The sequence below is a fragment of the Dermacentor andersoni genome, chromosome 7 (assembly GCF_023375885.2).
Source record: "Dermacentor andersoni chromosome 7, qqDerAnde1_hic_scaffold, whole genome shotgun sequence".
NCBI classification, from domain to species: domain Eukaryota; kingdom Metazoa; phylum Arthropoda; class Arachnida; order Ixodida; family Ixodidae; genus Dermacentor; species Dermacentor andersoni.
This window is the reverse complement of record NC_092820.1, coordinates 86,712,293-86,737,510: the sequence shown is the minus strand read 5'-3', so window position 1 is coordinate 86,737,510 and position 25,218 is coordinate 86,712,293. Positions and strand designations below refer to the sequence as shown.

General features: G+C 43.7%; 1 protein-coding gene and 1 long non-coding RNA gene across 3 annotated transcripts in view; both read right to left on the bottom strand.

Moving 5' to 3' along the window:
- The window catches only part of LOC126534143 (tabkunin 2-like), a 107,901-nt gene that overhangs the window by 50,686 nt on the left and 31,997 nt on the right, over positions 1 to 25,218 (bottom strand). The window lies entirely within an intron of this gene.
- LOC129385717 (uncharacterized) lies at positions 6,665 to 24,642 on the bottom strand. 2 transcript variants are annotated; one of them, XR_008613239.1, is made up of 6 exons: positions 20,665 to 24,642; positions 19,151 to 19,305; positions 18,550 to 18,618; positions 14,652 to 14,786; positions 13,612 to 13,758; positions 6,665 to 6,893 (listed from the first exon to the last, which is right to left on the bottom strand). It is a non-coding gene; the product is annotated as an uncharacterized lncRNA (long non-coding RNA). The 2 variants fall into 2 exon arrangements; XR_008613238.1 differs by having other exon boundaries at positions 19,151 to 24,642.

Sequence of the window (25,218 nt, the reverse complement as noted above, 5' to 3'; positions counted from 1 at the left end):
TTTAGGAGCCCGTCAAGAGTCTGATGAGGGTTGTGAAAGTTTCAGCCGGCTGCGGTCTCCGCGCAAAAGCGACGTCCTTCTTTAAAAGCTCGGCGGAAGGCTGCGCAATGTCACCAAAATTTTGGACCCGAGAATGGTTACTCCACGACGACCGCAGTAATACTGCGACGAGTTGAGCTAAAGTTTTTGAGCGCGAAACAGAGCAAGGACTGTCGCGAGATGCTCAATGTTGGATGCAAAGCCTGGAGTAAAAACGATTACGTCGTCAAGATAACACAGACAGATGGTCCACTTCAAGCCTCAGATTAGGGTGTCCATCATTCTCTCGAACGTCAATGGGGCATTGCAAAGACCGAAAGGCAGGACTCTGAATTGAAAAAGTCCATCAGTCATAATAAAGGCTGTCTTGCAAGCCTTCTCATCAACAGCAATCTGCGAGTTGCCCAAGCGGAGGTCAACCGATGAAAAATATTTCGCGCCATGTAGAAAGTGATGTGGCTCATCGATACGAGGCAATAGATACCCGTCCTTCTTTGTGCTCATATTCAGATAACCATAATCAACACAAAATCTCCAGGCGTTGTCTTTTTTCTTGACCAGTACTACTGGCCTGTCCCACTGGTTAGCGGAAGGCAGGATGATGTTCTTCTTCAGCATCGTCGCCACTTCGCTTTGAATGATGCTGCGCTCTGCTGTAAACCCGTGGTAGGGGCGGCAATGGACGGGATTTGCGCCACCGGTGTAAATTCGATGAGTGAGTACGGCTGTGTGGCTGAGCGGGTGGTCATCTGAATAAAGAAATATTGCAGTAACTGCAGAGAATGCGCCTAAGATCTTCAGATTGAGCTGGGGAGAGGTCGGTAGTGATGATTTTATCAAAGTCGAAGATACGGCTGACAGAGGCGAAGATACGTCTGACAGAGGCAGAGATATCAGGCGCAAGCGGAGAGATCTCGTACTGGTTCGCAGGTATCAGACGGGCCACTGTCATGTTACCGGGAATAAAATGTGCAACAGACCCAAATTTGAGAACGGAAAGACGATACAATTATCGACAATGGTGGCAACGATACTTGGGTGCGTGTTGCCATGCTGCAGAATAAGGTCTACAAGCGGAGAGACGATGTACTCGCCATCAGGAAGATGTGATCGAGCATTAAAAGGTATAATATTGGCGGCTTGAGGTCGCAACCGGGCAAATTCGGCTAAAGACAGGGTCGAAAGAAAGTCCCGCCCCGAAATCTCGTTATGCGGACAGCAGTCTAACACAATAAATGAGACAGGGGTTTAATGGCCGGCAATCATTACTTGTGCTGGTCACATGCCGACAACCGGCTACATACTGCCGTCGGCAACGCATACGGTGCACGATACGGCAGGCCTAAGGAACTTTCCGAGTATTCTATAAAGGGCGGCCCTCAATACAGACATCTGCGCACCGTTGTCGGCGAGGGACTTGATTGGAACTCCATCCACGTCAACATCAAATATACTTCCAAAGATAGGCAATGTGATCAGAGGATTTGCAGGAAACGTTGTTGATGCAGCATCATCTCGGGGAGCTGCACTGACTACTTTTTCTGCGGCACGAAATCAAGAGAAGAAGAGCGGCGGGCCGGCGGTGAACGAGACCGACCACTTAGGGGCGATGGTGACCGGCTGGTTCAAAACGACCTTGGTATGTTGACGGCATTCGTAGATAAATGAGCCACAGAGAAACGGAGAGTACCTAGATCTGGACGGCCTGACTGGAAGCTCCACCTAGGGGGCGATGACCGACGACTGCGGCAATGACGCAGCATATGTCGAACACGTGAGCAATTCAAACAAATCGGCCTGCCGTCCGGTATTCTCCAGTCGGCCGGCTTACGAGGGCGAGTTAGAACCGCTGAAAATGGGGAAGCAGTGTTTTGGTGGGGCCGGTCCTGGCTGATAGCGGCTTCACAGATGGGGCAGAGCGACGGGAGGCCTAAATTTCTCTTGTCTGACAACGGCCTGTATTGGCGAAACAGAACATTCGTTGACTGGGCAATGCTGACAACTAAAATGTTTGCGTGGAGACACGAGGACAATGCCGAGAAAAGGCAGGGATGAGCGTTCGTCCCTCTATTTTCTCGGCCTTGTCCTTGTGTCTCCGTGCCAACTTTTCTAGCATGCATTTCAACCAACTAGCCCAAGTATCTGCTCTTCTATGGGCTGACGAGGAACGCGGGAGCCACGGCTTTTCGAGCTCGCGACGATTCAGATGTGTCAAATATTCTTGTCCAGACAAAGGAGGCCCAGGTGCCTGTTCTTCGCACGAAGATGTCGAAGCTGTATTTGGTAGGCTATTGAACAGCTGCCTAATGCGGCGACCCTTTATCAGTTCGAAATTGCGGCACTCTTTGATGATCGCATCCACAGCGTTGTAGTTCTTGCAGATAAGCAGGTTGAACGCGTCGTCTGCTATACCCTTCAGGATGGGAACAATCCTGTCGGTCTTGTTCATGTGTTTGTCAGCCTTACGACAGAGCGCGAAGGACATCTCGAATGTATGCCAAGTAAGATTCTGTGGACGTTTGAGCACGGGTCAATAGCTCCTCCTTCACTGCCAGCTGACGCTCAGAGGGATTTCAAAATTGGTCTAGAAACTTCTGCTTGCATAGAAACTTCTCCTGCTCCATGGATTCGCCTGAAAGGGGGAAGATAAAAGGAACCTAATGCTTACTGCTCGAGCCGGTCATCAAAGGCAGTCACCTGACATCATAAAGGTATCGACTGGTTTCAGTTGAGGGCCCTACTCTAAGAGCCCGAAGAAAGTAATTGCAGAATTAGCCGTCCGGCGAGTCCAGATGACACCGGCTGCCTTGTGCGCACGTGACCGAAGCAGACGCTTACATTGGTCTCAATCTGGGGCGCGCGGTATGCCGCGAAAGATCGTCTTTGAACGAGTCGCCATGCCTCTTGAGCGGCGCGCGTTTTCCATCTAGTGCGGTCGCGCTTTTACAAAATATAGCGGCAGTCTTCGGAGTGCCAGAAATGCAGTCCAGGAGACGGTGTCAGGAGGCAAAATGCTTTCATACCTTCTACCTTCTGTCGGAGCTGCTAGCTTTCATTCAACTACGGTGGCGAGCACGATGAGCAAGTCCAGTGCCGTACTTCTTGCATAGGCGCCTTTTAACACAAAAACTAGCCATGCTTGGGTTTTCATGCGTCATCGATTACCGAGTACGATCACGTAATGCTGGGCATCGCGTTATTACGTCTACAGAGAGCACTGATCGACCACAAAGCGTTGATCTAAAGCTGAGGGGGGCAGATAGCCGGTGGTCATATATGTGTGTGTATATATATACGTATATATTTGTATATATATAAATAAATGAATAAATATATATATATATATATATATATATATATATATATATATATATATATATATATATATATATATATATATATATATATACCATGGTCTGTCTAATGAAAGAGCAATCTCTTGGGGCTTGTTGGTTGAAAAGGGAGTGCCTCGCCTCCCACCTTTATCTGTCGGCGTTACGCGCGGAAGGCAAACCACTTCATTGGGTGCTTTACTTCCTCACGGTGTTTTCCACAAGCAAACGTTACTGTCGCCTTCAGCTTTTCTCTTAACCGTTGAATATATTCTTAAGTGGCCTTCACTTCGCTTGTGTGGTTATCATCGATCCATAGTTTCTTCATCCTGGTGTAAGAGTCAGGTACGTGACGTCGGTAAAGTAAATCGAAGGCCAAGGAGTCGAGGCAGTTGTGTGGCCACTCATATTAGGCAGATATCAGCGGACTCAATTATTTCTCTTACCTTTCAGGCTTTTCCTGGCAGATGTTAACATCTGCTTGAGGGCCCCATTCAAACGTTCGATAGGCCCATTAGTCATTGCGTGGGTTGTCCGCGTTTGTCTTATTTACAATAAGCCCTCTCGTTAAATGGGACATGAATTACGAACCTCTACCACAGAGTATTTCACGTCGAAAGTTGTCCCGTCAGAAAATCTGTACTAACCCCTCCACTATGGACGTAGAATGAATTTCACCTAGTTAACACATCTGGATACTGCGTAGCAAAGTTTACCGCTATCAGGATATCACTTACCTGTAAGGGATGGAGGTGATGAGGGGCCGATTATGTCGACAGCAGCCCTTTTAAAGGGTGCATCAAAATTAGGCATCTTGCCCTAGCGGACTTTTTCTACCTTGCTCTTTCGTACGGTTCTCTGGCACACCTCGGAAGAGCGGACAAATCTGTTCACATCTGCTTGGACTTCAGGCCAATAGAATGCTTATAGAATACTCTCAGTAGTTCGTTTCGTGTCTTGGTGTCCAGCTAGAGCACTTTCATGTACAGTCTTTAAGATTAGTTGAAGTAACGCCGAGGCAACAACTACTTGTTTGCATTCCCTCCCAGTCGAGTTTATATCGCCTATATAAAACTTCCTTCGAGAGGTAAAATTTCTATTTTCTCCCTTCGTTGCTCAATTCTTGGCCGATCTCCAAAAAAGAGGTTTGCTGACTAACTTTTGCTCTTTGTGCCTTTCTACGGTCTTCCTTGGACACACCAATCTTTGCATGGCTTGTCTTCGGCATTTTGATTTTCCATAAATATATTTCATTCCATAATGTATTCCATACACTCCGTTAGCGGATCTTCCGTAAAATAAGGCATGACAATGTGACCACTACCTTGGAGAGAACGTGGGTAGTTCCATCAAACAGTTTCACGACTACTTGGTTGCTAATGAACGCTTCCCGGGGAATCAGGCTTCCGCTTACAGCGATGGTATGGCGGCTTCTGTCCCACAAAGCTGAAACTATGTATCCATTTAACACTCCCTTTGCCGCAGGCATATTAGTGAGATGGTGATTTCCCTTGAATCTGTCATGTGCTGAGCAGCTTAGTAGGTCCTTGGGAGGAGTCCTTTAGCAACTTTTGTTTACTGTGCCCCCTCCGGCCAGCGCGTGTTCTGAATTGTCTATTTGATGCATACCTTCAGTTACGAATTATTACTCTGCCTTGTGTACCAGATGAAACATTTGATCGTGTCTGGATCCTTTCTCTGCGCAATATTTCGCCTCATGACTGTGTCGACACCATTTGGGCAAATTGTTTTTGTTTTGGCCCGATAGTTTAGAGCCATGTGTTCTGCCTTACCGCAAAAGAAGCACTACGAAGTTGTATTCGCATCATCTCGGGCATTCTTTTTACTCGGAGTGCTATTAATGTCTAAACCTTCCTTGATGTGATATAAGTTCCCTCGTTTCTCGGCATTCATCATTTGATCAGTTGCTTTTGTTCCAGCCCACAAGGTACGGCAATCCCACTCGCGTAGTTGTTATGGCACCACCTCGGCAAGGCTCTAGAACATTCGAGGGGTCTCTGAGAGTTTTACCCACATATCGAAGTAGCCTCTAACTCAGCTAACTGCTGCGCAGCTGTCTCTATCCTCAGATTTGGAGGCTCAAATACGCTCGCGATAAACTTCTGCTGTGAAGCAAAAATGTTGCTGCAAGGCTATTTTAATATTTTCATGATCTAAACAGTTTAGTGGAGACAGTCATCCACACATCTTCGAGGCTTCCCCCGTGAGGCACCTGCTCAGAGCCCACTGCGATTTGTCCCAGACTTGGCTGTTGGCGACGAACTCGATTATTTTGATGTGCGCGTCCAAATAGTCGGCGATGTCCTCAAACGGCAGGATAATCGTGCGCGGCATATATTGTTTATGATCGAACCGCGTGTGCAGTTTCAGGGCGTTTTCCCGCAGCGAGCTCAAGCGAGCCTAATGCGTAGGTGAAGGCTGTGCTCCTTCGTGTTTGCTCGAGTTTCTTCAGGCAAAGGGTTGAAATCCCGGCCAGTTGGTACATAGTTGAAGGAAAAACCAGTCACAAAAGGCAAAATACCAGTAGAGAGGTTCGCACCACAACGACTGTAGTATCAACTGAGCTTTATTAGAAGCAGCGTAGTCCCAGGAAGGCCAGCAGACCATGCGCAACAGTATTCTCATCCAAAACAAGTTATCACATCCGTCGTGACCGACCTAAAAAACCAGTCTTTTGTGACAGTTTTGTTTTCTTCTTCAGGCGACGCACGCTCGGCAGCAAGCTGTTCACGCTCCTTATTTGCATCACGCTATACTGCCCTTACATCGCCATGACGGCTTTCATCGTCCATTACCCATTCTCTCCGCACTGCTCCCGACAAGCGTAAGCGTACCTCAAGTTCCATTGACGTACGAGTATCCATAGTCTTGATTATGTGCTTGACCGACAGAGAATAGCTTCCTCCTTACACGGATGCCGATGTGTCACGGCGTAGATCTTTTCGCCATAGTAGGTTTTTGAACTCGTTCAACGAAAATACAATTAGAAAAGAAACTAGAAAATACGGCGCTTATGCTCCCTGTCGCAGGCGCAGGAACGTGCTTTCTAAGATTTCAATGACATATACCTTCAACAAGTATGAATTAGGGACAGGCCTGGGTGAATAAGTAGTCAAGGAACTAGTCTAGTTTGTAGATTAGTATAATAACTAGTCTACAAACTACATAAGTAACTCATCGATGTTCACACTTAACTTCTATATAATCAAATTTCGCACCCAACTCAGGTAATTCTCCAGAAGTAAGCTGCCCATAAGGAAAGTAAAGTGAAATTGAAGGTGAACCAGACGTGTAGGCTTTTATTTCTGATAGCAACAAAAGTATCTATGGTACTTTATTCTTATTTAATATATCTATTACAGCACCACAAAAATATAAAGGACTTTTAAAAACCTAAAGTAGAGCATTTGAGGAGCAGAAATTGGCAAACGGGGGGTACACGTCGGAATCCATGCCACTAAAATGGAGGTTCGGCGAAGAATAAGGATACGAAGTGAGTAGCTGGAAGTGAAACAAATTCTTGTATAAGGTTCCTATTAAAATATTAGTTTTAAAAATTGCGTAAACTTGTAACAGAAATACTTTTACACGAGCTCCTTAGCACGATATGTATTATTATGCGAAGAAGTTGTGCCTAGGGAAACAAAATAAGTATTCGTGAGTACACATGCTTACGCATTTCAATCTGCGAAACTCAGAAAACCCTGCACGCTACTTGAAGATGACTCAAGGCTGAAGAGAGTTGATTCAACAGCTGTAAAACGTTTCAGCAAGCTTTGGTGGTGCTGTTAACGCTCTCTACAATGATTCAATGGTATTTTGGCACATTTTCGCGGAGTTCGGACTTAATGTACGAACTCCAGCACCAGACACTTACCAGCATATCTGCAAGGGCTGGTATATTGTATGTGTTACTTGCGCTAAATTAGTGCGCTGTTTTATGATTGAAAGCTAGAAGCAATTGATCCTGGTGCTACCAGGAAGCTGAGGGATGCTTCAACAACTAAGAAAGTATAGTAGTAAAATGTTTTGGTTGGAATCCCTATGATGTACCCGTTTGCAGCGACCACAAAGCAAGTGAGGGTAACCCGTACATTATTCCTTGAATTTCAATTAAATCTTCATTATAAGGTCAGTGCAGTTATTAAATCCTCATTGAGTACATGTTCAAGAATTACAATAATTTCTAAAGATATTCAATATTTTTTTTTTGGCAGACGAAGATACGGTAGGGTTGCTTACACAATCAGTGCTGCACGTTTTATTTCAAAAATGTCGTATATATCGGTGGTATTCGGATGCTTGTGGCGCAAATATATGTGCAGTCATGAAAGAATCATGCTCGCGATAATGAAGGGCAAGATTAGCGGATATAGTTGTTTTGCCAATATACGGGTTGTTTATTTTATTTGATTTCCAGAATTTTCAAAAATTGCTTGTTACAAATTACATAGTTCCACTCTATGAGCTGCATTATTCAATGAGGCTGACAATACCTACACCAGAAGTCGAAGGACATATTTAACCACTGAAAAAAAAATTCGCAAATTATTGCGGCATATATTGTAATTTACGAATTGGTGCCCGGGAGCTTGCAAGGCCTATCCACATGGAATGGACATCCAGAATGACACTAGTTTGGATATATGCGCAATCAAAGTCGCCGTAAATATGTATTGTAGTTCCACATGCTTTTCTAACAGAACTCTGTTTCATGCATTCAAGCACAAAAGTAACAAAAGCGCCCATGTATTTTGTCCTACATTCGAACATATCTACAAACTAGTGTCACTCTTGGACATAAATTTGAAGTCAATACATCTTTTAATCTCACTAACCGGCTACAAATCCTTAATTCCAATGTGTTCCGTAAAGTAAATAGTTACGAAGGAAATTCGCAAATAACGAATAAATATTTGTATATGTGTTCGAATTTCTCCTACTAGAAATGTCTGCCTCTACGAACAATCCAGCTGAAGGGCAAAAAAATGTTACTGCCTAAGTTGACTTTTAGATATTCCCGACAATTTAAAATTGATCACCACGTATAGTAGCTCCGGCTTCTTTTTTCTAACATTCACAAATCTCCACATCTGCCCACCAAGTGTTTCTTTCTACATCACAAAGGCAGCGAAAGGAAACCACCAGTTCTGTGCGTTCCGAGAGCTGGTTCTGGTGGCTGATTGTGAATATACGTTCTTTCAGCATCTGTTATTGCGTCGCGGGGAAGTATCTTATGCAACTCTTCCTTGAGCATGCCGTTTACATACCAATTGCTCTACTGGTATAGACGGCTCTTGCTAAAAGTGCATCCAACGTGTCTCTTTCAGCATTTTTTTACAGGCGGGCCCGACACGATGCGGCCCATTTCGATATGAAAGCACGTCCCTGAATATGACAGGGGTCACCGTTCGCATACATGTGTCATATTGCTAAGCTCTTTTCCTTTTTTTGCGCCAAGGACGCTGGAATGAATAAGGCAAGATTATTGCATTTCTATTCTACCTAACGAAATATTCGCTTCAAATACACTCCTACACGTTAGGTGTATCTGAATAACGTTCCTGTTTTTTTTTCTGCAGGCCACTTGCCTGGCGGCCCAAAAGCAGTTCCGCCCCACACACCTGGCAAGGGAAAGATGACGTGCAGAAATGCATCGTAACTTCAGATGTATTCAGATGTATAAAACCAACCAAGCAGTTGTTTAACGAATATCACAGTGCTTAGTGAAACACATTTTGTAACTGGCTTATATAAGCTTCATACAAACACAAGAACACACACCAAGATAGCGGTGCACCAACATAGGAGTGCGGCCATCTGCGCACTATTATTTGTAAGTGTAAGCTCAACAGAACAGTCCGTTATTGACGCAAATTTTGTACCTGCCTTATACAAGCCTAGTGAAAGCACGGGAATGCAAAAAAAAATTATTAAAAAGCTTGCTCCATGCATGCACAAACGTATCAACACAACTGGTAAACGCCGCTTTGAAGACACATGTGCCTGGCAAAGCGCAGTGCTGTGCCAGTTGAAACTGCCGTCCACAATATTATTGAGCAATGCTTAAACCACATGCAACGAAGCGATAAGAGACTGCATCTTATGTACCTATCTTATTTCAAATTTTTTGAATATAGGGCTCTCTTACAGATAAGTCATCTGATCAAACTGACCTGGTTTTGCACCGGCTACATGCATACAATGCACTCAGATATAAGTAACTGGTAATAATTATAAAAGGCGTTTAGAAACTTGACAGTGTGATGAAGATGTATGAGCAGAAAAGTTCTGTCCCCCTCCTACTTTTTAAAATGGTGCAAGTACGACACGTGTTCTGTTTTTCTCATTTTTTGCATTAATGAAGGTCCGGGGACCTCAAACTCACACAAAAAAAGATACTGCTATGTTAATAGTGTTATGAATAATTTTTTGTTAAAGCTTTTTTACGGACAAGCTGCAGTCTCGTTTCTGGAGGTTGAGCTGTATCATGCAAAAACACATGGAAAGTGGTCACATGGAAGCACGACATGTCATTATGTTCCTTTCAGTTGACTCCCTTGCCCTAAAAGTTGCTTCTCACTGTGGCCAGTCATGCAGCAGCAGTGTCTGTGTAATTTTCATCACATTTTTGTCCTATACCATCTGCAGTACATCTAATGCTTCAGTTCTTGTCTAATAACTGTCATCTTTAAAACTTAATTCTACACACCTTTATAGGAAGCTGACTTTGAATAAATAAAAGCTATACCTCAAATTTTAAATGAAAATGCTTATATATATTGTTCAATGCTTCAACACCATAAAAAAATGCCTGAGAATGTCACAAATGTTCCATTCATCACCATCATAGCCTTTGCAAAATTTTCAGGAGCTTGCTCTTTGCCAAACAGTGAGGAAATTTTTCTTCCTTGAGCATCACAATCTGAACGAGTCCAAGAGTTTGTCCAAATGCAGAGAGAAATGTCAGGTCTTTTATGTATTACACCATGAGGCACAAAAGGAGAGCCTTTGCCAAGGATGAATCCTGGAGCTCAATAATCTCATCTGGTCTCCCACAACAGAGTGCTTTTGTACACAATCACCAGAAAACGCTTGGACCAGGAACTGCTGCATGTTTGTCAAAAAAGTCTTCCGGAAATTATATCAAAAGAACGTGGAACCTACTCTACACACATGACACTTGTCACTTTTTTATAGACTGAGCCACAACTTCATTTACTGTACATTTGTTTGAGGGAAGAGCCAATATAATTTCATTGGCATGTTCTGTGTGTCCTTGTAAGCCATGCATTTTAGTGCAATACATTTAAAGTGTGCTTCAAGAAATTCATTCCCATGCGATTGGAGATATATACATGCATTTGCAAAACTACTTCAGCAATGGCTCGAGGCACAGCAGAATAATTTGGCTTTGCAACTAGAACAGTAAGTAACCATACGGATGTCTTTGTAAGCATAACAGACACAAGTGAAGATTCTCCAATTATAGGAGCCCATCATACAGGCAGCAAATCTATATTCATTTAATTATTAGCAAGAAAATGATGTTGGTAATTTCAATGGTGTGATGATGGTTGGCTAATTTCACATGCAAAACCAGAACTAAGAGATACTGGCTGTGCCCTTTTGCAATGCTGCACTTGCAATCACTGCTACACTTGCCTTCTCAGGCAAGGAGGAGCAGTATGGGCGTCTTGCGCTGGAGTTTGAGGTATAGTAGCGGCGCCTGGTGGCGGCGCGGGAAACGACATCTGGGTCGTACCAGCTTGGGTCGTATTGAACCCTGGCTGTGGCGAAGCACGTTTCTAGGCCGAGTTCTGCGTCGATTCGCACTTTTTTCTGCCCTGTCGCGAGTGCGAAAAGGCTCGTCACTTCTCACAGACCACGCCGACCACACTGCGAGCTCGCTGCAGCCTATAGTTTAACGAAAACTGACTCTCCGTGTGCCGTGGGACGTAATGCTAGGAGCAGAAGGAATCGGTGACGCCGATCCGGAGAGACCTAGCCCAGCCTCGAAAAGGCGTTACCGTCATTACTTCTGCGTCGTGGGCTGACACGAACAAGAAGGCCTGAATCCCAACATCAGATTCTACCGTTTTCTTTCAAGGCCTCACGAAGTGGAGCGTCGGGCGCGCTGCATAGCTGCAGTTCGTCGCGCTGTGTAAGCGAAACTTCGCGCCATGCTGACTGCTTCGCCTGTCCTGAAGCTTGCTTGATTATCTGCATTCTAAAGTTCGGTTTTTGCACCTACAGTCCCGACAGCAGACCGACATAGCAGCAGGCATGGCTGGTAATTCACGATTCGAGACCCGGCCACAGGGACAATTAACAATTCGACCGATGCGAAGTGGTGAAGTGTATGCAAGTGAGCACAAATGGTCGGGCTCATTCGATGACAATTCACTACTCCACTACGAGCAGCACAGGTTAAGAGAGTTAAATGCGCTCATCCTTGATCTCAAGCCAGCACGTTGAGGCAGCGCAGCAAGGCAGTATTGATTGCAGCACATCGATGTTCGAGCGCTGTCATTAAAAGCTACATCAAGCGAGCAGCGCACGAGCTCGCGCTGCAGCGCGATTCGCACGTACGTGCGAGCTCATATGCATTGCATCAGTTATTACCAGTTACTAAAAGGGACAGATGGCCGCTACTACAACGCAGGCATAACTACTTGTTTAGCGGCATGCAGTCAACAAAGATTGCAGGAGGCCCGCCGTTTCGCGGCATGCCGAAAGACCGCTGCTGTCGCGGCGCGTACGATCGTGCGCTCGAGCAGTTCGTACATCGCGGCGCGTACCGTCGTGTGCTCGAGCAGTTCCGTACACATGATGCCTGCTTATCGCTGCTGTGGATTCATTTATAGCAAGCATTTCCTCGCGTTTGTGCGCCTGAATCTAGCAGCTAGCGTGCAAACCTTGCCTGAAGTTCCACTTCGTACGCGACTCGCTTCACTTGCGATTGACACGGTGCTAAAACTTCGCCGCCTAATTCTTGAACGGCGTACACGTATTCGGCACTGCATAATTTCTTGCCTTAACGCAGCGTGCCACCCCTGAAAAAATCTTCGGCGCCCGATATTCGCTGCAGGCCATGAAACAACACAACCGAAAGTGGCGGGTCCATATTGTAAACGTGCTTTCCGAAGCAGACGACCGAGCTTGGTACGACCCATTTAAGCACAGAGGGCGCTTTTTAGCACATTTTTCGCAGCGCCCCCTTGGCAATGCAAGAGCCCCATTGTTATTGACAAGTGCTGACCTTTCTTGTTTTGTTGCTGTGTCTGTTGCACTTGCCAAAATAGTTTGCACATACTCATCCACAAATTAAAGGGAAACCAGTCACACAAGGCATTAGCAAAAAATGCATCAATACTTTTTGGTAATCACTCACTGTGACATCACTTTGACACTTCAGTTCCTGTTTCCTATGTAAAATTAGCCAGATCGTATCTCTCCATAAAAATCAGCTCCATCAGCATCCTCAAACCCTAAAACATGCATGAATTTTCTTCTGAATTGCATCCAATGATTCACTCTCAATTCACTACGCCTGTGCTCTGAATAAAATGGCGTAGTTTACTTTGATGTTCTGAGTACTACCCCACCCAGGCCCATTTTCAGATACCTGTGGCTGTTACAAAAATGCTTTGCCAAAAATGCATAAGTACCTCATCTTCTGTATAGTACAACATCTCTCAACATATCTTCTGAAGCATGCTTGCAAGTTAGGGTTGCCACCTGCCCGATTTCGTACCGGTCTGGCCAGTTTTTTTATATCGGGCCGGTTGCCGGTTGCGAGATAATACCGGCCGTCACTGACTGGTTTTTCGGCCAACACAAACCTTCTTTGTGTATGTGAGGTCACCAGTCTGGTAGAGTCAGACACAAATAAGAGCTTTTTATGGGCTAAGCATGTGCGAATACTTTCAGTGCAGCACATTAATTCAAAGCAATAACCCAAAACTTCAGTCAGCCTTAGTGCATTATTCGCTGGTAGTTTTATGCCAACGAGCCTAGTAGTTGGTTAGTTTAGCGTTGTCTTTTTGTAAACATATACAGTATGTTGATTTGTCATTTTTCCAGTGTAAATTCAATCTTCTGTATAAATACCCCTGCCCCTCCTTTCGAAGGGCCAGTTTTGTTTCCGGCAAAGGTTGCAACCCTATTTGCAAGTTCAGGATGCAAGAAATGTGAATAACTATACTCAGAGCCTTACCAATATTATCAGTGCATGTTTGTCATGTTTACCCCTCAGGTAGTAATCAATATCAGGAAAGTCCATTTCAGTCCATTTTACCAAGTGTAGCCACCCCAACATTTTTGACATTTTACCCTTGAATGAAATGTCTGCCTCCACAGTGATCTGAAAGCATGAAACAATATATTTTACAAAAGCATCAACAGTATTGACGATACTAACTGTTGATGCTATGAGACACGAACACACTGTCTGTACCCGCCCCATGTGTTGACCAACAAAATAAGTTTTAAGCTCACTCGCAAAATATATTTCTAGGGCTCACTCAGACTCGTACGCTGAGAATCCTGCTCTGCCGACCCCACTTGTATACACACTCACCAAAGTTTTAGAAAGCCAAGCTTACTCAGCCTTCTAAATCAGTTTAAATCTGTGTCATCCTGCTAGAAATCATGAGGCAGTTTGGTAGTGCCTGGCACATTGAAAATTAGTATACAACCATTTTCACGTTATTGTTTGTTAGTAATTTGCATATCTGACATGAATCAGTACCACTCGTTTACTTTTTGTAACACACATAGCCCTGTAAGCAGCTTGGCAGGTATGTACAGCATCTGTAGCAGCCAGAGAGTGACACTGAGCACTTCAAGAAATGTTAGTGATGTCTTAGGATTACATGCAATTTGAAAAAGTAATGTTGCTATGCTACTACGGCTGCTTATGTAGATTAAGGATATGGTGAAGGATGGTGGCATAAGATAAGCAATTGCCTGCCTTTGTGTCTTATGTTTATATTAAAAAGTTGCATCCATAAACCAACCGATTCCTCTTTACCGTCTTTAACACTTCAGAAATATTACCACCTTCCACCTATAAATCTGTTGCCTGTAGCATTTTTGTGAAGCTGCCGAGTGAATCACTCTGAATAGACCTGCCTTATCTACCTTCTCATTAAACGGACATTTAGCCCCTTAAAGAAAAAGAAAAATAAAGGAAGAGAGCCTCTGTGACTTGATATTATACATGCAAGAGAAGCTGAACCTTAGTTTGATACTTACAATGTTCTCATTTAGGAAGCAGCATGGCAAGCAAGTTGGAGGGTTCATTTTTCATTCGTTTAGTGAGGCTCGTAGCAACACAATGAGCCTCTTCTTGTCAAAAGGGCCAGCTTGTCTAACAGCCACTTGAACCGTCTAGAGAGTAAAAAAAAAACATTAATTCAGCGGTGTAACCAACACCCATAAAAAAAGATGCTAGACAGTTTAGAACGCCGAGAAGGTGGCATGTTAAGGATTGTTAAATAAAATACACTGAACTTGCCGAATCTGCATTTTCTTGTGCCATTCGGGTTGGCAAGTTCTATGTCATCATAATACAGATTGAGAAGAACCTTTTGTTTGTGTTTGTTATCAATTGGATGTGAATGAAACCTTGTTCCATCCAAGAAGTCACTAAGTACAGAGTCAGTCTGCATTCTGCATAGCTTCCTTATATAGCAAACAATGTTTGGGTGCCTTAGCACATTTTAAAGGCGGTCTGCAAACTTCACAACGTAAGCCTTTACATTACCTTGAGTATCTCATTAGAAGAGATACTCAAGAGGCACGGGAAACATATCTCTTGACACCAAAATTTTAATACACTCAGGAGCCAGACTAGATCACTTTAATATGCATCATCACTAAAGTATATTTAGATATATCTGATGGAGCACGGGAAACATGTACAGGGTAGTTTAATGGGAATCAAACCACCTCTCTATATTTTTTTTTTACATTTCAAGTGCACACGCGCATCGAAATCAGAATGCCGTTATGATCGACGATGCCAAATGCCACAGTGTGTAGCACTGCGGGAGCACCACGACATGAAAAAACCGACCCCGTGCCCCTCTCCGTACTTAACCTGAACCCCCTAGTTCGTCCTGACGTCACCAGGCTGTCTCTGATGACGTCACCAGTTTCCGGTGCTGTCGATTGGTCGAACGAGAGTGTACGACTGCCGGCAAGGCCTGCAAGCAAATACAACGACACCCTCTTCCTTGTCGGGTTGCTCGCAATGCCATTGTTGGCAGCCAATAGGGGCAAAGAACAGAAACACCGACAGAAGGGTCTACCTATGAGGCTCTTCAACATGAGTCACAGTACGCTTCCACGGTATTGGCGAGGTCATTAGTGGCACCCCTCGCAGGACGACCGGTCATCACGGCAGCAACAGAGCTCGTTGGTGACGGCCTGTCCCGTAACATTTGGAGGTGTAATAGGCGAGGAACAGACAATACTGTCCAGATGGTGTGTACCAGGTGAAAGAGTGAAATGAGCGAGGACAACTTTTCGATACCTTAACACACGTAACTCCACTATTACTGCACTGTTTCGAAAAATTCTCGTGGCTACGTGTTCGTTGCCTTTTCGTGTACAACTGCAACACCACAACTAAATTTCAACCTCGGTGATTTATGGGCCCTTTGAAGAAGACACTCACATCTTTTTAGTGACTGTAGATTGTGTTAGCTTCCTTCCCAACTTCTGGAAGTTATTCACTTCACTTCGCAAGCCTCCTGATTGCTTGCCGTACCTTTGAAGTGCTCCTAGACGCTCGCAAGCTTCATATGCGCACACTTTCTGTCATGCACTATCCTCGTTGCCCTCTTTTTCTAGTTCATACTTAAGGGGACATGCACAATTGGCTTGTGTGAGGATTGCATGACATTTAAGCACTTCGGAGCACACATGGTGCACAAAGTGAATGTGTCTGGATTGTGTCCCTTCGAAGTAGTGAATACTTAAAAAGTCATCCTTCGTAACAAAGGTGTGTCTTGTATACAGTGTTGTTTATGTGGCAAGCATAGGAAAACCAACCAAACAATTTTCAAATGTCTATTACAACCAAGTGTCTCTCGTAACGAGATTCTACTGTACTGAATATTTTTCATCTGTGGATCGTCTGCATATCCACATAGTCAAAAGGACATGTTGTGTAGAATTGCGAATCAGGAAACAGCTCGTACTCTTAGTTTTTGTCCCTAACATCAGCAGCTGATAACAATATGATAAAAAAACAGGCAATGAGGCTAGCATGGAATATAATCCTTCAGCATTAAACGATTTTTTGGGTCCACATCATTCCGTCATATGACATAAGAAAACAACTTGATTGCAGTAATGGCTGCATGTGATCTGAGTTGATTGAAGCAAACAATACGTAAGGTTGTCCTGTATGTAATATTATCAGAGTGCTTTTTAGATGTCCTGCTGGCGATCCTGGCTGCACGATGCCTCTCATGCTTTTTGGCACGATTTCTTTCTTTTCCACTCCACTCTTCTTTCTGGCTTTCTCCCCTTTCCCTACCCCCTCGTGTAAAATAGCACACCTGAAGTATCAAAGCTGTTTAATTAATGTGTGTATCAAACCTGCTAACATGCGTGCTGCTCGGTGGTCTGTGTTGTATTTTTGCGCTGTACAAGGTAATTCAAGATGAAAGATGGAACGTCCCTGCCGTTAGTTTAATTGTATATATATATATATATATATATATATATATATATATATATATATATATATATATATATATATATATATAGTCTCTCTCATGTTTTGAATTATATGTGCATTCAGGAATTCAGGAATGCCCGCATGCTGTTCTCCCCTGCTCCAGTGACCAAAAGGACAGCCTTTCTATGTACCATAGCAAAAACATTCAAAGGTATTCGCTGTGCCCATTCCATCACTTATCTTATGGATCTGTCACAATGCAGAGTACCAGTGGTCCATAATACTAGCCCATCCCAAGATAACTATAATGTGGCGCACACCGACATGCTGTGAAACAGCTGTTGCAAAGCTGGTGGTGCTGGCAATTTCCGCAGCACTGCAGTGGTAAGCCGAGTGCCACCTGTATAGTGGTAAATGCATATGCATGTTAGCAACTCAGTAGTTGCTGACGGTTTCATAAGCTGTACACTGCACAATAAAGTAATCTAGACAACTTTATTGGAATAAATGCACATTATTAGGACACTATTAAAAACTAACATGATTAATTGCCGCCAATCTCTCACTCACTAAGGGATCAAACTGTTGAAACATCTGTTGAGAGCTCAGATTAACACACCCCATAAAGGACAAGCTTTCTTTGAAGGAAACAGCTATAACAGCGGTTAGTTTTCTTCATAATTCCATGCGCTAGCTTTGCTTTAAATGTCATGCAGTACTATAAAATATGAAGTGCAGAATTTCTAGCAGCAGAAGTCGTCGTGAGCCTCATGGTACAACTGGTTTTTGCACTGTTTGTGTCCGTGAGCCAAAAAATATAAAGACAACCAAAGTCACACATACATATATAGTGTCAAGTGTACTTCTCCTTCTTAAAATGCAGCCACCAGTTCCAATGCTGCTGAAAGGAAAGGTTATATAGAGTGCGAGAGTGCATGTAACTACCACTTATGACTAAGTGTATGATCTGCTGATGGGAGAGGCAGTAACATGCTATTTCTAGTCTCTTTTAGAAGCATTACTACAGGATGAACTAAAATCTATTCATATATCACGAGTCTTACACATGCACAGTAACATTATATAACTTGTGAGAAAAAGACACATTTACTTGGAATAGCAATGTTTTTTCCTGTTGCAAAACCTTCCTTCGAATTAAAGAAATAACTTTACAGCGTCATATTATATCGTGTTTCTCGCAACTACTTTCTCGCACTGGCAAATTGCAGTGTTGATATCTGACTCATTGGGCGACAATGCCGCCTAACAGAAATGCTTCACGAACATGAGCACATCTCTCACAGAGAATGGCAACCGTATATGCCTCTGTGAGACATGATTGCACCCTTTTGGTCAAAATGCACGTTAGAACGACACCACCTCATTAAAAACAAAAACAAAACCTCAGTACAAGCCAGCTGCGAACTGCATAATGTGAAATTGCAACTGATGTCCACTTACTGTTGGCCTGTGTTTGAGTCACTTCTCGCAGTTGACTGTGTGCTGAGAAATATACGTCCTGGGTTGTCCCTACAATACATACAGGGTTATGTCAAATGTTGAAAATATATACATGCCGGCATTTCATATTTAAGTCACAAAACAAACAAGTAAACCAATAAACAAATATAATATGAACAGAGTACACATAATAAGATAATAATAAAAACCTAATGCATAGGAAAAACTATATGTATACACACGAAGCTGACATACAATTTAATTCGCTCGAGGCTTTTCCGTGCAATATAATATATTCAAATTGTAACGTCTCTTGGTTAAGTGTAATTAGTGTAAATTACGCTCTAAATTATGTACCTGGAAAACTTTTCTGCAAGACGCACCTGTGCGCGCTTCGAATGAGTAGTGTTGTAAAATTTACGTACATGGCATTTAACATAGTTGCTGAACACGGATTTCCTTTGCTCTCTGTGGTCTACAGTGAGCTATATGTATCTGCCCCCCCCCCTTTTTTTTTGTACTAGCCATACTGCGTGGCATTGCAGCCATACGCGCATCAGTAAACCTCACAACAAAGAAATTTAAGAAAATCGCCACTCACCAATACGTGCATGTTGTACTGGGCCTAACCTAACGAAGCATGGGCTGTTGCTTTTTACAGTGAACACAGGCACCGTACTCATTGCAAGTAGGTATCATGTCACTAAGGAAAGGAGCAATTTCATTGTACCACTATTTTTTATCACATGGATATATCTGTTGAGAGGCAAGACAAAAGCAGTCACTTCTCACAACTAATCAGCTTTTTTTAAACACGTTTAAACATTTGCTGCTATGTGCTTGTCTCCAGAGAGCATACTTGATTTGACTTTCCTATTAGAGACATTAAATAAATATACCATGTTGAGATGACTGCCTAGAGCACGTGGGAATTTTCATCTTGGTGTAACACACTGTATCTTGATTTTGTTGACATTTTATCTAATGGTACACCCAATATACCCACATACTAGTTTTCTTGTCCAAATTGCATGACTATGTACTTTGATTTTTTGGCATTCGCTACTCTGCACTATGTGAAGTCACGCTGCACTGGCTCGTTCACATCCTTGTATCCTTGCAGCTGCCTTCTTGCGCTATATAAAGCGGGTGCCTGAAAAATATCCTGTGCTAAAGTCACCACAAGGGCATGGTGTGAAACAACATCAAGACAGTCACGGTCATGGTAACAAAAGAAAGTCTTAGCTCTTAGTCTTCCTAGTGAAATGCATGCAAAACATCCAAATGACTGCAACAGTCAACTGCTAAACTAACTTCAAATTTGAGATTTAAACAAGAAACAAATAACCAATAGTTCATCCTTGTTTGTCACTAATGTTAGAATACTCCTGCTAATAAATTGAATATTGGTCATTGTCAGACCTCATAGGTCTGTCATAAGTCTGGTGTATCGAAATACCACTTGTGACACATCCTAAGCACGTGCCCAGTGTGCCCCCCGCACCATCCCTGATTGTGCCACTGTTGAAGCCATAATTGGAGGATCACAGCTGAATCATGATGCTCTGTATAGGGATGAAAATATTGTCCTCCAGTTCAATGGATATGACTGGATGTGCCTATAAGAAAGGGCAACAAGGCTAGTTATGGCAAGCTTACCCACATTTCAATACTAACAGGAAAGTTCACTGCGGCCTGCATCTAAGCTTACTAAAAGCCATGAACGTACTTTCATTTATGAGGTGCGCAATGGAGTACATTTTTGACAGACTCGACTACTGCTGCAGTTTGAAATCTGGCATTTTAGATTCTTGGAGGCATGTAAAAAATGCAGTTTGACCGCAGTTATTAGTTTATTAGACCAACTCTGTACGACAGACGACTGGTAACACTGAATTAAAGCAACATTTTATTTTGATATTTTATTTCTCTACTAAAAATATTAAAGTGATAAACACATTTTGATCTGCCATGCAGTAGCAAACTGCACACATTACGCTTGTAAACCCTAGAGGAAGGCTGATTTAGCTGTTCATTCGACATAACTCTGACACGCCAACTCATATTAGCAAATGCACAGGCATGTCCAAAACAACAAGCGTATGCAAAGCACACCTGCAATTGTAATTCCACACAGCAGCCGTTATATTCGATGCCGTTGCATAACTCGCTCCTTCACAATCCAGCGAGGTCGTAGACATAAGCATCCTTTCAGTTTCTCACCGTGCTCGAAAAGCGCAACAGGAGACATAAAACCAGACCTATAATCACACCATTTCAATACATGAGCAAAAACAGTTCTCTTAGGGATAAACACCGTGACAGCGATTTAGTGCGCGACGACGACGAGCGACGGCTTCGAGCGACAAAACGGGCCGTCGCTTGAACCGATGGCTCGGTTCTGGAAATCTAGAAATCGTCGCTCGTCTCCCGCAAGTGCTACGAGCGACTAGCCAATACTGCGAAGCCGGAACTGGATGTACATCGCTCAAGTACTACCGATTGTCGTGTAGAACGAGCAAATGATTGAATTTTTATACGTGCAAGGATAAGAACCTACTGCAGGACCTCCGCAAATATTTTATGTTACTTTTTATAGTAAAATTCATCAACATAAATTACTAAAGCACACGTCACACGTGATTGCAGCCCTCATACCGGCAACAATGGGGAGGCGTCGCTCAAAATCGTCGCTCGCACGGAGTACGACTTGTAGGCGACGAGCGAACGCGACAGCCATCTCCATCGCGTCGCTTGTAGCTGTCGCGCGCAAGATCGCGTATAGGGTGTTTATACTTTATTCAGCACAAAACATGCATTCCTCATGCGTTTTCAGTAGGTTCAAGATAACGCGCCCAATTGACCTCTTGCAGCATGCAGCTGAATGTCTGCGGCAAAGTTTTTAACTAGCACTGGTGCTGCACGTAACTTCGGTGGTCGCAGATTCGCCCTGGGCGAGACACCGTCAAGCGCGCGGTTTATTTATAACAAAAGTATGCTGCCAGCAAAATGACGCATTCTGTTATGCAACTCCTTGTTTCATCGGCGTTCAGTACACAGTGGACTCCCAAACTGAATAAATTCAAACACACAAAACGCACGCTAATCACGCTCCACATAGGGTCGGAATCAAGGCTGGTGAGCAATCCATTTTAAGCGTCCGCTCTCCTGGCATCTTATTGAACATACCACACTTGTGGCAGCGTTTACGATTTTCAAAGCTCTTACGGATAACGGCAAGTGATAAAATCAGATGCAGTTATCGCGACGACGGGCTTTTTCGATTGACATCGAGAGACAGCGCGCGTGCCTAGTCCATTGTCAATCGCGTCGGCTAAGCGCCGCGAAGACTTCCTGGCGATAGCATGACATATACGGAGACTGTGAACCTAAGTTAGAATTCACTTACCGTGTAGGATGTGTTGTTATATCGAAGGAATGACGAACGACTGTCGTGAATGACGAACGCCCCCAGGTCCACGTCTGGCGGCGTCGTGGACCTGCTGGACGGCCCAGAGCTGGGGAGCGAGTTCGTCACGGCGGATTTCTTCTTCAAACTTGTGCTTGTCCGGTTAGAAGTTTATGTGAGCTTGCGAGCACGGCCAGAGTAAATGGCATACGTTAAGAGACCTCCCATGGGACATCCGCGCCAAGATCATGGTCCGACCTATACCCAGAAACGTACACACCGAAAACAACAGGGGCAGACGACAAGAGAGTGGACCATTCCTCCTTAACCAAGCCTTGGTAAACAGCGAATGCTGAGTTTTTGTGGACGCGGTGGCATACGCGGGAAACAAAGCTTTCGCAGTGGTGGTTGTGGATGGCCGCGGATCCACAAGACATGCAGTCACGGAAATTGCAAGGAAGCCTAGCCAGACAGAACAGGCTGACAGGTTGCGATTGCTGTTGCGGTCACTGACGAAAATCTCTCACATCTACAGTGACTTCATAGCCGCTACCAGAGTTTTTCAAAGGGCACGGTCTGCGCGAAGGCTCTCAGAATTGTCACAAGGAAGGAAATTAAGACCCACGTAATATACTGGTTCCCCAGACACTTAGGACCAAAGATGGGCGAGGTCACCAACCTTAACGAGGCGGCACACGAGGTTGCGCGCGCGCTTACAAACCGCGCGGCTTCACCCGACCACTTGGAGAACAAGGACGTCCCACTAAATACAATAAAATCACTAAACACTACTACCTAGAACGCAGAGAGTACAGCACGCCTCACCGCACGCTTACTCGAGCTCAAGCGGTTACACTCAGAATGCTACAGACACAGACCCAACGCAAAACAGACTACACCACTACATGCCTGAGCTCTACGACAAGTCTTATTCCACCAATTGCAATACATCCCTTAAAGTAAGGGAGAAGTCTGGCATCATTCGGGGCTCTCTCGTCGTCAGCGCGCGGAGTGACATAGCAGTGCCCCGATGTGGTCCCGCAGCCGCTCCGGGCAGCTAAGCTGTGGTCCGTTTAATTTTTTGGCCGACAGTACTTGTTTGCAATAAGCGCAGTGAGACTGTCTGAGCCCCGTTCAGCTTGGAATGTGGCAATGCTGCCAGGTAACATAGTTATTGTCCTTGAGGTGCATTTTTCGAAGAGCCCGACATTGCTAGCATAAATAATCGAATCACGTATTGAGCTAAATTAAATATATTCACTAATTAGCTTCCCAATAATTTACCTTACGGCACATATTCCCATTTACTAATTGCAGCGGGCGAGCTTGAAAGACGTATCCACTTGAATAAATTTCCAGGATGATCGCAGTTTTGAGATAATATTTTCCAAAGTGTAAAACCAAGTACATGGATGTTCCAGTTACTCTTGCGCTTCAATGCATTAAAGAGCGTTTTGCTAAAAAATGAAGTGGAGCAACAGTTTCTTTTTACAGTGAGTTTGATGACTCACATTTCAGAAGTGTCTTCTATCTGTAAATTAATTACAAGTGGATACGCCTTGCCAACCTGTTAGTTTCAATTCTTAAATTGCCATATGCAGCATAAAGTAAATATTTGAGAAGTAAATTGGTTAAATTTGGGTAATTAGTAGAATATGTGTCGAGTTCACGCGATAATACAGTTGGGATATTCGAGAAATTCAGTTGAAGGACAAGTGTTCGGCTAACAGCCACAAGTGTTTTTAGAGATTCCCTAAAACATCGGAATGATCACCCTGTACATTATATGTCGGCTGTGACATCATAAATATTTGGTGTAACTCCAACACTCTTGCCTAACGTCCCATTCGCAACGAACAAATAGTACATTTTGGTTGACGCTTATAGAGTAAAGGTAAAAGTGCGCTTAAATGCTATATTGTTCGTGTTCCGATGGCCTATAGTCTAAACCAGCGCATGCTCATGCATGTTTCCGCGGTTCAGTTGTTCATACAAGTGCAGTCTTTATTTACACATGCACTCACCTTTCCATTTTCTGCTCAACGGGCCTGGTAGATTCCTAAGCGTGATGAAGGTTTGTTTTCTTACGCTAATTATAACCGAATTAGCAACGCTGTTTATGTGTGGCGGTGATCGTATCAGTGCTTTCTCAGTTCACTTTATTTTTTGTTAACTGGCTTCAGTTTTATGCATAACGTGTGCGCGCTGTGACACGTCAGCATGACAGGCAAATCGCTCAAAAATTAAGACATGCAAAACAAGTAGACTAATACACCTATCGCAAAGACATTCCAAGAAGTATCTATGAACTGTCCGTTTCGTTCGCTGTCATGAGATGAATGACGCTGACGAGAACGTTACCGAGAACGTGCACGCATTCATAAAGTCACAAGTGTCAAGAAGAAAGCTCTTCGAAGCTAAGGATGACAGCTCTCTCCCCAGCCGTTGTGTGAAATGGCAATGGCTTTGAGCTTCTTCAGAAAACCTGGTGTGGCCGTGTTCTACGGCCGCTAAAACTAACGCCTGAATCGATTGAGCAGAAATTTTTTTCACTACTTAGGCGCCTTACCTAGAGTGGGGAGTGGTAAGGTTTTCACTGAGTTTTTCTAGTCATGGCTTGCTCCTAAAATCTGTTCGACACACTAATAAAAATCGCTTTCGCATTCGAATATTTACAAAATCTGGCATTTCTTTCTTTTGCGGTGTTCTGCGAAATTACCAAAACCTACTAGTGTTCCGTGTTTCAGTCTTCTAGCATGCCATGCTGCAAGACTGCATCAGATTTTGCTAAAGAATAGTGGTTTTTTCCCAAATTAAAGTGTATTGAGCCTTCCTGCCTGCCTGGCTATCTATCTATCTATCTATCTATCTATCTATCTATCTATCTATCTATCTATCTATCTATCTATCTATCTATCTATCTATCTATCTATCTATCTATCTATCTATCTATCTATCTATATATATATATATATATATATGTCTTTTTATCTATCTATCTATTCTTGTGATTCGCTACCGCATGACCCAATTAGCCTACAAGATTGGGCCATGGTGCTCGTGATCGTGATGCTTTCGTTCTATAGCATCGTTGCCATTCGAGCTTTGTTACCCGCCTTTTAGCATGCCATCGTCATCACGCTGTTGTCATGCAGGTGTTGTCATACTGCCGTCGAAATGCCTCAGGTTCGTTTCATCGTCACTCACTAAAGCTTCATCATCCGCTTGTCACGAATCCGTCGTCGTCAAGCCATCAGCGT